This window comes from Dermacentor andersoni, chromosome 11 (assembly GCF_023375885.2).
Source record: "Dermacentor andersoni chromosome 11, qqDerAnde1_hic_scaffold, whole genome shotgun sequence".
Classification (NCBI taxonomy): Eukaryota; Metazoa; Arthropoda; class Arachnida; order Ixodida; family Ixodidae; genus Dermacentor; species Dermacentor andersoni.
In genome coordinates this window covers 75,689,537-75,702,674 of record NC_092824.1, presented here as the reverse complement: position 1 = coordinate 75,702,674, position 13,138 = coordinate 75,689,537, and the positions used below count along the sequence as shown (strand labels likewise).

At 46.9% G+C, this 13,138-nt stretch overlaps 1 long non-coding RNA gene across 2 annotated transcripts in view; it reads right to left on the bottom strand.

The window, feature by feature from the left end:
- Positions 1-1,471: 1,471 nt before the first annotated feature.
- Positions 1,472-13,138, bottom strand: part of LOC140214098 (uncharacterized) — a 174,747-nt gene continuing 163,080 nt past the window's right edge. For both annotated transcript variants that reach the window (XR_011891020.1, XR_011891021.1), the window contains one exon: positions 1,472-1,582. This is a non-coding gene — a long non-coding RNA (uncharacterized lncRNA). The remainder of the gene's footprint in view (positions 1,583-13,138) is intronic.

Sequence of the window (13,138 nt, the reverse complement as noted above, 5' to 3'; positions counted from 1 at the left end):
TTTTATGAGGAAAAAAGCAATGGGTGATTTCAGCTTTATCTTCTATGCCCTGTAGCAAAGGTCTCTTTCCTCCAGGCGCAATGATGCAGCTTTATGTCTGAAATGCAAATAATTTCATTCATTTGGGTGGAGTGTTTGTCAAGTATGGGAATATGGAAAGTGGAGTTGGCTTTGACTAGAACCTTCCTCTTAACGATATGCTTTTGTCAATATGTACTGCAGAAACCTCGCTCGATGTACTTACCTTGACACTGATTTATGATATATAATCATCGTTAACTTGGTGCTTATATGCCCCGGGTGGGGGTCAATTTCTTTTCATGCTTGTTCTAAAGCTTGCGCCTAGTGACCTCGTTCGCCACCGTTTGCTTTGTTTATTGCATGCCAGTGGCAGAAACATTGTAATCGAGCTCCTGATCAAAGGCCGCGGCGGCCCCAATTTCTATGCGGTAGGAATCCAAAAACGCGCTTGTCCCGTGCATTGGGGGCACGTTAAGGATCCCCCGGTGGTGCAAATCAGTCCGGAGTCCTCTGATACGGTGTGTTTCGTAATCAAATCGTGACTTCGGCACGTAAAACCCCACAATTCGATTCTACAGTAAAATCATTTTGAGAGCCAATTCTTGGCTTAAGTTCACCCCGTATACACGCATACGTAGTTGTTGGCTGATTTAGTTGGCAATTAAATTGAATTTAATTTCAGTTGAATTTATTTGCTTTAACATATACAAAGCAAAACGGGTGACAGAAGCATCCAGGCCCTTAGCGATTTGCTAGTTCGGGCCGATGCATTAAGTGCACAAAATAAATGTACCCAGGCGCCAGTAACAAACATGAATAAAATGTGATAACTTTGACATTCATAACATATAGATTACATCAAACTAACAATCAACAGAAATAAACAATCATAAAAGTGACTAACAAATAAAAAGCCAATGGAGGGTCGGTTTTTTTGTAAACATGAGGAAATATACATACATTGCCTGGAGTAGTAAGAAAAAAATGTCATTGTAGTTCATAGCAAGCATGGCATAGTATTATCATAGTACTATATTTCGGGAAGCACTATAGTACTATAGTTACCGGGAAGCGTGAGAAGCACTCAGGGATCTTTGAATTCTATCGCGTTGCACTCTTAAAGGCGAACCTGAAATGGCCTGAATATTTTCATCCTTGGATATTCTCCATGAGTGACATTATTTCAGAGACAGGAAAGTCTTATGACGTGAAGTTTTTAAATAAAGCTCCTGCAACTGTATTTAATTGCTTTAATCATAGCTGCAGCCTTTTCTATGCATGTGATGCAGTGGGGTGGTGAATATTTCTTGCCCATTCGTCGCGGAGTTGCCACTGTATTTCTGCATTATTTTAATACCGGGTACGGCAGATAGTCTACACGGCGGTATTCTTAAGTCGGTGATATCTACCTGGTGTCATCATGGTGAGGAAATTGTAGGTGGATGGGTGAATGATCACGATGACGATGCACTTCTGAGGGCCTGCTGGCGGACATGGTCAATGAGGAAGAAGCTGTCTAGGATGTTCGTGCCAGAGATGGGCTGGTCTAGCAATGCTACACCTGTATTAAGAAATGAAAGGCTGCTGCGTGAACGATGCAAACATCACTGCGATTCTTTGTTTTTATTTACGAAATTCCTGCCACCCCGTAATGGCAATAATGCAGGACGCGGTGGGGTGGGGGGGCACATATATAGTCGGCACAGTTTAAACATATTGATAGAACTGAACGCGAAAACAGAGTGCAGAATATAACAAAAATAGCACACCACTACGCAGTTAGTACAATATGCTAACGGCGAACTGAGGAAAATTAACAATACACCTGTGACAAGTCATCACGGTGAAAAAAAAACTCTTATTGGTTAAGTTTACTCTGTGTTTTGCAAGTTGGTTCCACTCTCTAATTGAGTTTTATTTGCAGCAGGGATCATCAGCAGACAACATTGTGCCCAGATTTGGCATAAGAAGTGTAAGCCTGTGGCAACTGCTATAAGCAGTTATAGTAGACGAGAACAAGGGGTGTCATTGAATGTCAGTGAATGCGCATTAGCTGTGACAGTTTAGCCCAGAGCTCGTAGAATTGTCTCGCACGGATTCCTGTTCTATGGTGCCCATATTACAGTGGTTAGGTGAATTGTATAGACTTCCCACAGGTGTCGCACCTCTCGCATATAGTGTTGCTGTTTGACATTCGAGCAAGAGGTTCACATGTTTTCATAGTGGTTAAAGCTGCACAACAATACTGACGATTGCACAGGTTTAGGTTACCTCATCACTGTCATTCGCTTCATTCAATGTACAATGATCATCGCATACAATGACACTCATCATTGAATTGTACTGCACAAAGTGCGATTACCTTCTTACAAATAAATGAAAGGCAGTCACCTGCATACAAGCAGTAAAGAAAGAGTTAGTGAAAAATAAAAAACAATAAAGCCTCATTCCAACTGGTCACTCACAGGGGCTGCGCGATCAAGTCGCACGCCAAACGACCGTTCTTATATATGTCCGCATATGGTCGTTCGGATCGGTGAGCATCTGTTTTGGCTCAGTCGCCAGCTGCTCGATCGCCCGTGTGAATGAGCTACACGTTTCTAAACAGAGGTCAAGCCTCACTTGCAGAGTTGTAGATGCTCAATTACGTGTCTGTTTCCTTCAATGTTAACAACTAATTGAAAGCAGATTCCAATATGGTATTTTCATGCTTATTAGCATTTCAACGTGACTCATTGATGCACATTTGATGCACTGACCAGTGTCGAGAAAGAGCTGACATCAACGTTGAGTCTCCTGGATTCAGATTTGGTGAGGTCTCAGATTCGTGTGTTTGTCAGTTGGCCAAGGCCTACGAGTTCGACAAGAGAGTTGATCTCTATGGGGAATAACAATTATTTTGCCCTTCTACTCTCTTGTAGCATTCCTAACACATACAATATCTACGAGGTCATCGGTGAGAACTGCATTGCACACACACAACCAAACAAAGAAAAGAAAACTGAGTTTGAATCTTGTTTCTATGTTAAATACAAACTTAAAGGTGAAGCTCTTTTGCACCCCATATTTATATGGGTGCACGTTTCACCGTTTGCCAACTAATACAGTAACGTAGTGGGTAACTGGTTGTTTATTAAAACAAGCAAATAAAGAAATGATAAAGAAACGGGTAATTAGCGTGATTCTGCTAATTATTCAAATAGGCATTTTCCTTTCTCTCAGAAGTAAGGACTGTTTCATCGCGCACGCCTAGAAACATTGCCCGATGAAGGGCTATTTGCTGTCTGTTGTCTATGGCGACAAGTATACATGGCTGCGTTTTTCTAGGGATATGCATGTGGACAATGGGAGCCTTCCATTTTAACTAATATATAAGGGCAAGATCTAAGGCGACGATGAAAGGAATTGAACGTAAGCAACTGCAGCAGATGCGCGTGCAAGAAAGCTCTACGGCAAATTATTGGTGGCTGCAAACTACTCAACAATAATTCGTGTACGCCGCCAAACCTCTTGTATTCTTTACATTGAACCTAATTTTCTGGCAATGCTAGGGGCGTAAATGTCCGGCTGAAGAAATATTTGCCTCCGAACTGCCGACACTAATTTTTTTTTTTTTTCATTACAACTTCGACATTTACGGCTGTAGGTGCTTTGCGTGCGCTTTCCTGCAAGAGAAATTGCGCTTCTACTGAATTCGAATCTTTCTTTTTGGCGAAATGAAATGATGTAACCCGGGATTTAAATAAAAAGGACGTGCATGCACTATATTTACATCTCTTTCTTTCCTATCGTTTACGCATTTCTTACTTTGTTTTCTACGTGTGTATTGTTGGTTCCACTCGGAGCCGTATATGCTCCACGCTATGATGTGTGCACAGTTGCACAACATGATCACGCATATTTTCGCGCATGTATATTGGTAAGCCACGGAAGGCAACGCAATCTCCTGGCTCTGCCGCAAAGCCGACTGAGCGGAGTGTCAGGGTGAATTCGCTCGGCTTCGTCGATTTTGCAGCCAAGCACGCTGCGTGCCTCTTGCAGTATGTATTGTAGGAGGATGCCTCAGTTACTTCAAGTCAAAAGTATCGGTTCACTGAAGTCTGTCGTGACCGATGCCTGCGATGAACTTGACGACTACTTGCACACTCCCGTCGACTGTGCAGCCCGCCTCTCCAAGCTTGCATGAAGGTTCAATAAGGAAACCTCGAGCAATCCCTTGCGCAATCGCCACATCGTTATTGGTCTTGTTCTTGTTATAAAAGAAAGGCTGCCACAGAAGAATACGTTTTTCTTTAAAAAAGAGGAAGAAATCTTTAAGCTTGTGCACATGCCTGGGGATCACCCTATATGCATATACGCATAAAAGTACAAAATGAAGTATAGACAACGAAGGCTGCTTCATCAGCTCAGTTGTTCGAGGAAAGAATTCTTAACACCTTTGTCAATTACAAGAGCACGTATCTCAGTGGTGTATTCTTGGAATGAGTGCGTAATCGCCTACCGTGGCAAGAGACATTCTAGACGAGAACCGGCGTATTCAGCATGGTATGGTCGATGGCAGGCTAACCCCGCCTGCTTCAACATCACCACCACCACCACCACCACCACCACCACCACCACCACCATTCTAGACATTGACCCCAATGAGCTTCCCTTTCGAATTTTAATATGCATTGTTCTCATATATATATATATATTGAAATAGGGTTTATTGCAGCTCGTCGGGGTATCGCAGGTAGCTCTAGTTCACGAGTCCTAGCGCTTCGCATCAACAGCCCGAGCTCGTGTCTCGCGCCGCAGCGGTGGCAGTCCGCACAGTGCCACATGCATATTGCCCACTACAACTACAGTGCAACAGGCATATTACCCACTACAACTTCCCCCGCGGCGAAGAGGAGCCATCCTGGCGACCTAAGGCGACGATACGATAAGGGGGTCGTGGTACGGCTTCAGGCGGCTGACGTGAACGGTCTCGCGGCCACGGCGGCGTTTGTCCGAAGATGGCGTCACCGGTTCGACCACATAATTCACAGGCGAAGTACACGCGACGATCCGGTACGGACCTTGATATTTCGGAGCAAGCTTTGGGCTAAGGCCTGGAGCTTGGAAGGGCAGCCGAAGCCAGATGTGAGAGTCCACGGCGAAGGACTGTGTGGGCTGATCGTTGTCGTGGCGATCTTTGTGGATTCCTTGGGTATCCGACGTGAACGAGCGAGCCAGTTGGCGGCACTCTTCAGCATGGCGAGCAACTTCGGAAAGAGGGGTGAATTCAGAGGCATCCGGGTGATATGGTAGTACGGTGTCGAGGGTAGTGGATGGTTCACGCCCATAAAGAAGGAAAAATGGTGAGAAGCCTGTGGTAGCCTGAACGGCGGTATTGTATGCGTACGTCACAAAAGGGAGGACATCGTCCCAATTGGAATGATCAGACGCAACATACATGGTGAGCATGTCCCCAAGAGTGCGGTTGAATCGTTCCGTTAGACCGTTAGTTTGTGGGTGATACGCCGTAGTGGTGCGGTGAATAGTGCGGCACGCGGCGAGTAGCTCATTAATAACTTCGGACAAGAAGACACGGCCTCGGTCACTGAGCAGTTCTCGCGGTGCGCCGTGCCGTAAGACGAAATGCCGTAAGATGAATGCGGCCACGTCGCGAGCAGCAGCCGAAGCAAGTGCAGCAGTTTCAGCATATCTGGTCAGGTGGTCTACGGCGACAATTATCCAACGATTTCCGTTAGCACTGCATGGAAGAGGCCCATAAAGGTCGATGCCAACCCGATCAAAAGGGCGTGCAGGACAGGGTAAAGGTTGCAGAGGGCCTGTCGCATGAGAAGATGTCTTCCGTCGCTGACAAGCTGCACATGATCGAATGTATTTGCGGACATAAGAACACATGCCGCGCCAGTAGTACCGCTGGCGGAGCCGCTCGTAGGTTTTCAGGACGCCAGCATGAGCTTGTTGTGGGTCTGCATGGAAATACGTGCATACGTCGGAACGCAAATGGCGAGGGATGACTAGCAGCCATTTGCGACCGTTTGGCTGATAGTTTCGGCGGTACAAGATGGCGTCCCGTAGCACGAAGTGGGTGGCTTGGCGACGAAGGGCTCGAGGGCATGTCGACGTTGAAGAACTGCTAAGAATGTCAATGAGAGAGACAATCCACGGATCTTTTCTCTGTTCAGACGGCATGTCAGTAACAGCAAGCGTAGGAACCGGGCACTGTAAGGATGAAGGTGGCGTTTCGTCGGATCGCATGGGCGAACGGGAGAGCGCATCTGCATCAGAATGTTGGCGCCCGGATCGATAAATGACGCGAATGTCAAATTCTTGGAGCCGAAGAGCCCAACGTCCGAGACGCCCCGACGGGTCTTTCAGTGACGCAAGCCAGCACAGCGCGTGGTGGTCTGTCACAACGTCGAACGGACGGCCATACAAGTAAGGGCGAAATTTGTTTAAGGCCCAAACTATAGCCAAACATTCTTTTTCCGTGACAGAATAATTGGTTTCTGCCTTCGTGAGGGCACGACTCGCATATGCAACCACATATTCTGGAAAGCCAGGCTTCCGTTGTGCAAGGACGGCTCCAAGACCAACGCCGCTGGCGTCGGTATGAACTTCAGTCGGTGCACTCGGGTCGTAGTGGCGTAGAACAGGCGGTGAGGTAAGCCGACGACGCAGAGTGGTGAAGGCTTGGTCACATGCCGGAGTCCAGTCGCGAAGGTCACCAGGGCCAGCCAGGAGCTTCGTCAGGGGAGCGATGATGCAGGCAAAATTGCGCACAAAGCGTCGAAAATAAGAGCACAGACCGACAAAACTTCGGAGCTCTTTCACTGTAGTTGGCCGCGGAAATTCTGCGACAGCACGAAGTTTGTCAGGGTCGGGAAGGACGCCGTCTTTGGACACGACATGGCCAAGTGTGGTAAGCTGGCGGGCTCCGAAGCGGCACTTTTTCAAGTTAAGTTGAAGGCCGGCGGTGGTAAGGCAAGTAAGGACTTCGCGTAGACGAGAGAGGTGAGTGGTGAAATCAGGGGAGAAAACTACCACGTCGTCTAAATAACACAAGCAGGTCTTCCATTTGAGGCCTCGTAGAATATTGTCCATCATCCTTTCGAAAGTCGCGGGTGCATTGCAGAGACCGAATGGCATTACTGTAAACTCATACAGGCCATCAGGCGTAATGAAAGCTGTCTTCGAGCGGTCGGATTCATCGACTGGCACTTGCCAATAGCCCGATCGCAAGTCCAAAGAAGAAAAGAATTCGGCACCATGAAGACAATCCAGGGCGTCATCTATGCGTGGTAGAGGATAGACATCTTTTCGTGTAATCTTGTTGAGGCGACGATAGTCCACACAGAAACGAATCGAGCCATCTTTTTTCTTAATGAGTACTACAGGAGACGACCAAGGGCTGCAGGATGGCTTGATAACACCACGTTCAAGCATGTCTTCAACTTGCTTGGCGATGACACGACGCTCGGTGGATGACACGCGGTACGGACGCTGGCGTAATGGTGCGTGATGTCCCGTGTCAATGTGGTGAGAGACGGTACTTGTACGGCCTAATGATGCTTGGTTGCAGTCAAAAGAGGCATGAAAAGAATTTAAAAGAGTAATAAGCCGCTCACGTTGCGTCGGCTCGAGGTCATCGGCAATAGAGCGACAAAAAACATCCGGTGGGACTCGGTTAGATGACACATGGGGCGTCAGTGCTGTTACGTTGGCAGTATCGACGTCGTCGGCCATGGGGAAATGCACAATAGCGTCAGCGTCCACAGACTCGATGGTACCAATAGTCTCGCCACAGTGCAAAGCCAAAGTGTACGAATTTGGGTTAGAAATCAGTATTTCTGCAGCCCCATGGTGAACCGTGAGGAGGGCGAAAGGCAACAATATAGGCTGGCGGCGAATGAAGACGGCAGCGGGTGAAAACATGACCGTCGCTTCGGCAAGCGATGCGCATGAAAGAGGGACAAATACCGCGCTGTGAGGGGGAAGGTCGGTATCTGAAGCTACACAGATCCTGGTAACATCACGAACTTGAAAGTCGTGAGATGGCAAATCGCACAGAACGGAGAACTGAACCTCAGCACGTGCACAGTCAATGACGGCGTGATGGCGCGACAGAAAATCCCAACCGAGAATCACATCGTGGGAGCAACAAGTTAGCACAAAGAAATCAATCGAATACAAAATGTCTCGAATCAGCACCCTGGCAGTGCACATAGCGACTGGCTGAACTTGTTGTGCACTGGCTGTTCTAAGCAATAGTACCGAAGGCATCATGGTCACTTTCCGTAATTGACGGCAAAGTTTCTCACTAATCACGGATACAGCAGCACCTGTATCGACGAGCGCAAGACATTTGATGCCATCAACAGACACTTCAATAACGTTAGCGGGGGAAAACGAGGACTTGGATGTTCCGACGATGACGCAGTTCGTGCCTCAGGAACTGCGGAAATCAGTTTTCCGCCTCAGTAGTAATGGCACTGGGCCTACGACGCATGGGTGAGAGTGAGCGCCGACGAGGTGAAGGCGAGCGACGAGTATTGTAGAACTGTGACTGCGGTGCTGGTATGTCATCAGCAGCGTAGACTTCCGGTGGTGGTCGCTGAGGCACACGGAATGGTCGGAAGCCGGAGCTGGGTGGTCGCGCGGTGCCCACGAAGGCCAGCAAGCGCCGGCGGCAGAAGCGCGCTACATGTCCCGGTGTACCACAGGCAAAGCATATTGGGCGGTTGTCAGGAGTGCGCCAAGGATTTGTGCCTTGCTGCTGTGCGCTGAAAAAGGGAGCCACCTGCTGGCGAGGCGAAGGCGGATGAGAGAACACCGGCTGGAGAGGCGCTGAAGGCGGAGGAAAGAATCCCGGCAGACGAGGCGCCCGTGCAGCGGCTTCAGCATACGTCAGAGGCGCGGCCACGGGAGCCGGCTGACACGGAGGTGGAAGAGCTTCGGTCACTTGCTCTTGAATTATCTGTCGGATCGCTGGAGCCAAATATTGAGAAGGCTTCTCCGTGGTCGGCAAAATCGAGAGCTGTCGCGCGACCTCCTCGCGCACAAATTCTTTTATTTGCGTCAGCAAAGTTGTGTGGTTGTCGCCAATAACCAATGCTGCTAACGAGTCTTCCGTAGGCGGTGGGCGCCGAGCTAAGATGCGTTGTTTCCGTAGCTCGTCAAAACTTTGGCACAAATTGATAACTTCGGCCACGGTACGCGGATCCTTCGCTAACAACATTTGAAATGCGTCCTCATCAATGCCTTTCATAATGTGTTTTATCTTGTCCTGTTCCGCCATTGACGGATTCACGCGCTTACACAGGTCAATGACATCTTCGATGTAACTTGTGAACGTTTCACCGTGATGTTGCGCGCGCCCCCGTAAGCGTTGTTCTGCGTGAAGCTTGCGGACAGCGGGGCGCCCGAACACTTCTGTGAAACTTGTCTTGAATCTGCTCCACGTTGTGAAATCGTGTTCGTGGTTTCGGAACCAGAGGTTCGCGACGCCGGTTAAGTAAAACAGCACGTTGTGCAACTTGGTGACGTCGTCCCACTTGTTATGCTGGCTCAGCCGTTCGTAAGATGACAACCAATCCTCCACGTCATGATCATCGGTGCCGCTAAAGATGGCAGGATCACGCTGGCGCAATGCACCGGAAACGATGACCGTCGGAGGCTGTGGTGCATCTTCCTGGGTGGTTTCGTCAGGCATGGTCGCAGCAGTCGGTAGCGTCCGGCTTCGGAGTTCCAGTTTTCCAGGTTACCCCGCAGCTCCACCAAATGAAATAGGGTTTATTGCAGCTCGTCGGGGTATCACAGGTAGCTCTAGTTCACGAGTCCTAGCGCTTCGCATCAACAGCCCGAGCTCGTGTCTCGCGCCGCAGCGGTGGCAGTCCGCACAGTGCCACATGCATATTGCCCACTACAACTACAGTGCAACAGGCATATTACCCACTACAATATATACATATATAGAAAACACCAAGAGCTTTCTTCTTTACCTAATTTCGAGCCACATTTAATCATCTTGAGCAGCTTCTTGTCAACAACAAATCATATCTGAAGACATCTAACTGGAACACCGGTCCAGGGAAGAGCAGTATGCCTAGGTTCTCTCAAATCTATTACCTCCCTACATAAGTAAGGTGCTAGGGTGCAGAAGATTACAACAATGATGCAAGGCGCGCTTACAAGTTACAAAGCAAACCGACGACGATACAAAGCAAACTGACGACGAAGACAAAATCGAGGCATATTACCAACATTCTTACCGTGACTTTTATTTTGAACGCTGTTTGTGTTTAATTGAAGCATTTGCAATAAAAAAAAATATGTTTGAGCATTCAAATACCGGAGAATAGTAAAATAGATTGAGAGTATTTGTGCTCAAGTCCTGACATATGAGGTACCCACTTGAAACTGCATTTTTTTCACAGGGAAGTTTCATATATTTATCCATTTGCCACTGGTCATTAGTCGCATGTGTTTTAAGTTCGAAGAGAGCACAGATAATAGTAGCAAACTTGTAACGTGGCCGTATGGATTCATTAATAGGCCAAATAGTGAGTCGACGTGTGCTGAAGAAGTGGTGAAGATTAAAATATGAGAACTTGCTTTTCGTATGCCACTGCAACCTTTTTATTATCATTTGAGCAGTCTCAAGCATGAAATTTGCATGTTTCGATGATACACACCAGGCATGATCCGCACTGTGTCGTGCTTGCCGACGGAATAGCAGTGATGTCGATCATTAAGTGATATAGTGAGTTCTTGGTAATATCTATACCACCCGAATTACGGCTTCCGCCAATGTAGCCTTCACACATAGTAATAACTGCAGTTATGGCCGGTTATTAACCGCAGCCTTGGCCGGATCGCTTGTGGTCGGCCCTCTCTCCTGGCCGAGACTGCAGCTTTCTGCCGATGGCATTCACACCGCATCAGGAGATGACTGCTTCGCCTAAAATATGATGCTTAGAAAAAGCACCATGCCCCTTTCAGCCATTTAGGAACCACTATTATTCACAGGGCAGTGTGAATGCTGCGAAAAGAATTCGCTTGCGTGCTATAGGGGAGAATAGCGGTGGCAAACGGCAGCACGGGATGCGTACGTTAATTAAATGCCCACTGTAGGCTGCTCATCACGCTTCAGTTAGCATAACTGTTCAAATACGGTGTTCTGGTGCACCTTCGTATCAAGTTTTGTCGTGCCGATCAGAGTAGTGGCGCTGCACCATGTTACAAGTCTTTAAAGGCGAGTACATTGACAGCATGACCTTTAGGAATTAAGTAATCTCCGACTACACTGTAACAACATTGTTGCAACCCACGATCAAGTTCAGAGTGTCTTAGCACAGTCGAGCTGTTCTCACAGCTTTTGGAATCTGAATGAATGGGTTAAGAAGCTGGCTGAGGGCCATAATGCACCATCACAGTGACCTAATTAAATCCTACCAGGCTTCTAGCACGAATTTGATGGGCACGTATGTATTCTTAGCGGTAATTCCTAGGGAGCCTAAAATGGGTGAAAACATGTAGTTGCGTGCTTCATTTCTTGAGAACTCGTTCTTTCAATCTACTTGGTTAACCAAGCTTAAGTTTACATAGTAGAAGGGAGAAAATTTTCGCTTCTTATACTTTCGAGTTGCTTTCAAATTCAGTTTAATGAACATTACATATGTCAAACGCTTACTACGAAATTATACCTTTTCAAATCGTTATTCTACACACGCGGTCGCAACTCAGGCTCATTCGCCAACTTTGTTTTCTCTACAACTTCAGCTGAGCGTAATAAAAAGCGTGTTTGTACATTTCATATATTCTCTCTGTTGTGGGGCGATTTCGCGAATTCATAAAAAAATGAACAGAAAAAGATAAAAACAGGAACGATATGGTGGGAACACAATCACTTTACCTACACTGCCATCAGCAGAATAAGAAGGTCGTCTCACCAGCGATGCAAATTTCTGGTTTCTCGTTCGTCTTCTCGCGCTAACAGGCCTCCTGCTTATTTCCCTTCCAATCCACTCATTCCACAGTCGATTAGGAGATGTCATTCTCACAGCAGCCTCGCGAGGCGTGCGGAACATGCTGAACCCTATTACCAAGAGAATTTAATTTGGACGTCATGCAAGACATGTGATTAACTGAGTGACATCGGGCATACTATACGGGAAAGTATGTAATGAAAAGAGAGTTTCTACGCCTTTTGGTCGTATATAGCGTGACGGCAAATATTCGTTTCGCTGAACCATTCTCAGAGATCAAGCTAAGCAAGAATTTTGATTACACTCTGGCCTCTGTGTTAAAGAAAGAAGCGCTGTTTGGTATTTAGATAGCAGAAAGCATAGAAAGCGATCGCAGTTTTGCGACTCGTAAAGGTCTTGCACCTTGTCTCAGTTAAATTTTCTTGTTCTTGAGAAAAAGTTCGTTGGAAAAGTAGTCGAAGTTCCGCGGTTTGTAAAGATGTTTATACCTAATATAAACATTTAGGTGAAAGTGAAAGATGTTTTCGACCCGTTTGCGACTTTGCTCATCTGAACCTAGCTAGCTCTTCCACTGCAGTGTCGTCATAGTGCTTTCCCACTAGGCTTCTGCATCGTTCATGTACAAGGGGGGCATTTCAGATAGAAGATGTGATTAGAGATCAAAGTCAGAAACAGGTTCCTCCGTCAGGTCTCAAAAATCTTGCTGTACGCGCTCTCGCGTGCTTGTACCTCAACGTACCATAGTAGGAATACGGATCGAGGAGCCCCGTTAACTCGAGCTCATGTCATTTTGTGGCTGAAATGGTGCAAACAGGAGACAATGCGAGTCGCTCTGCTTTACTACAACAAAAATAACGAGTTCAGTATCCAATACGAGTGCAATTCTTTTAGTATTAGAATGAGACACATCGTTGCGATGACTACGCACGAGTCTTAAGATGGGTTCAATTTTCTCACTTTAATAATATATCGTAATCTATTTTATTGAAGTAGCAGATTAACAGCACTGGGTAGGTATAACATACAATTTTCATAAGAAGCGGCGATCACTGTTTTTTTAAATGTCTGCAAAGTGTTTCAATTTTCGTTACTTTTACAATTTTGACTTTTTTGTGATTTTACATCGAAATAAA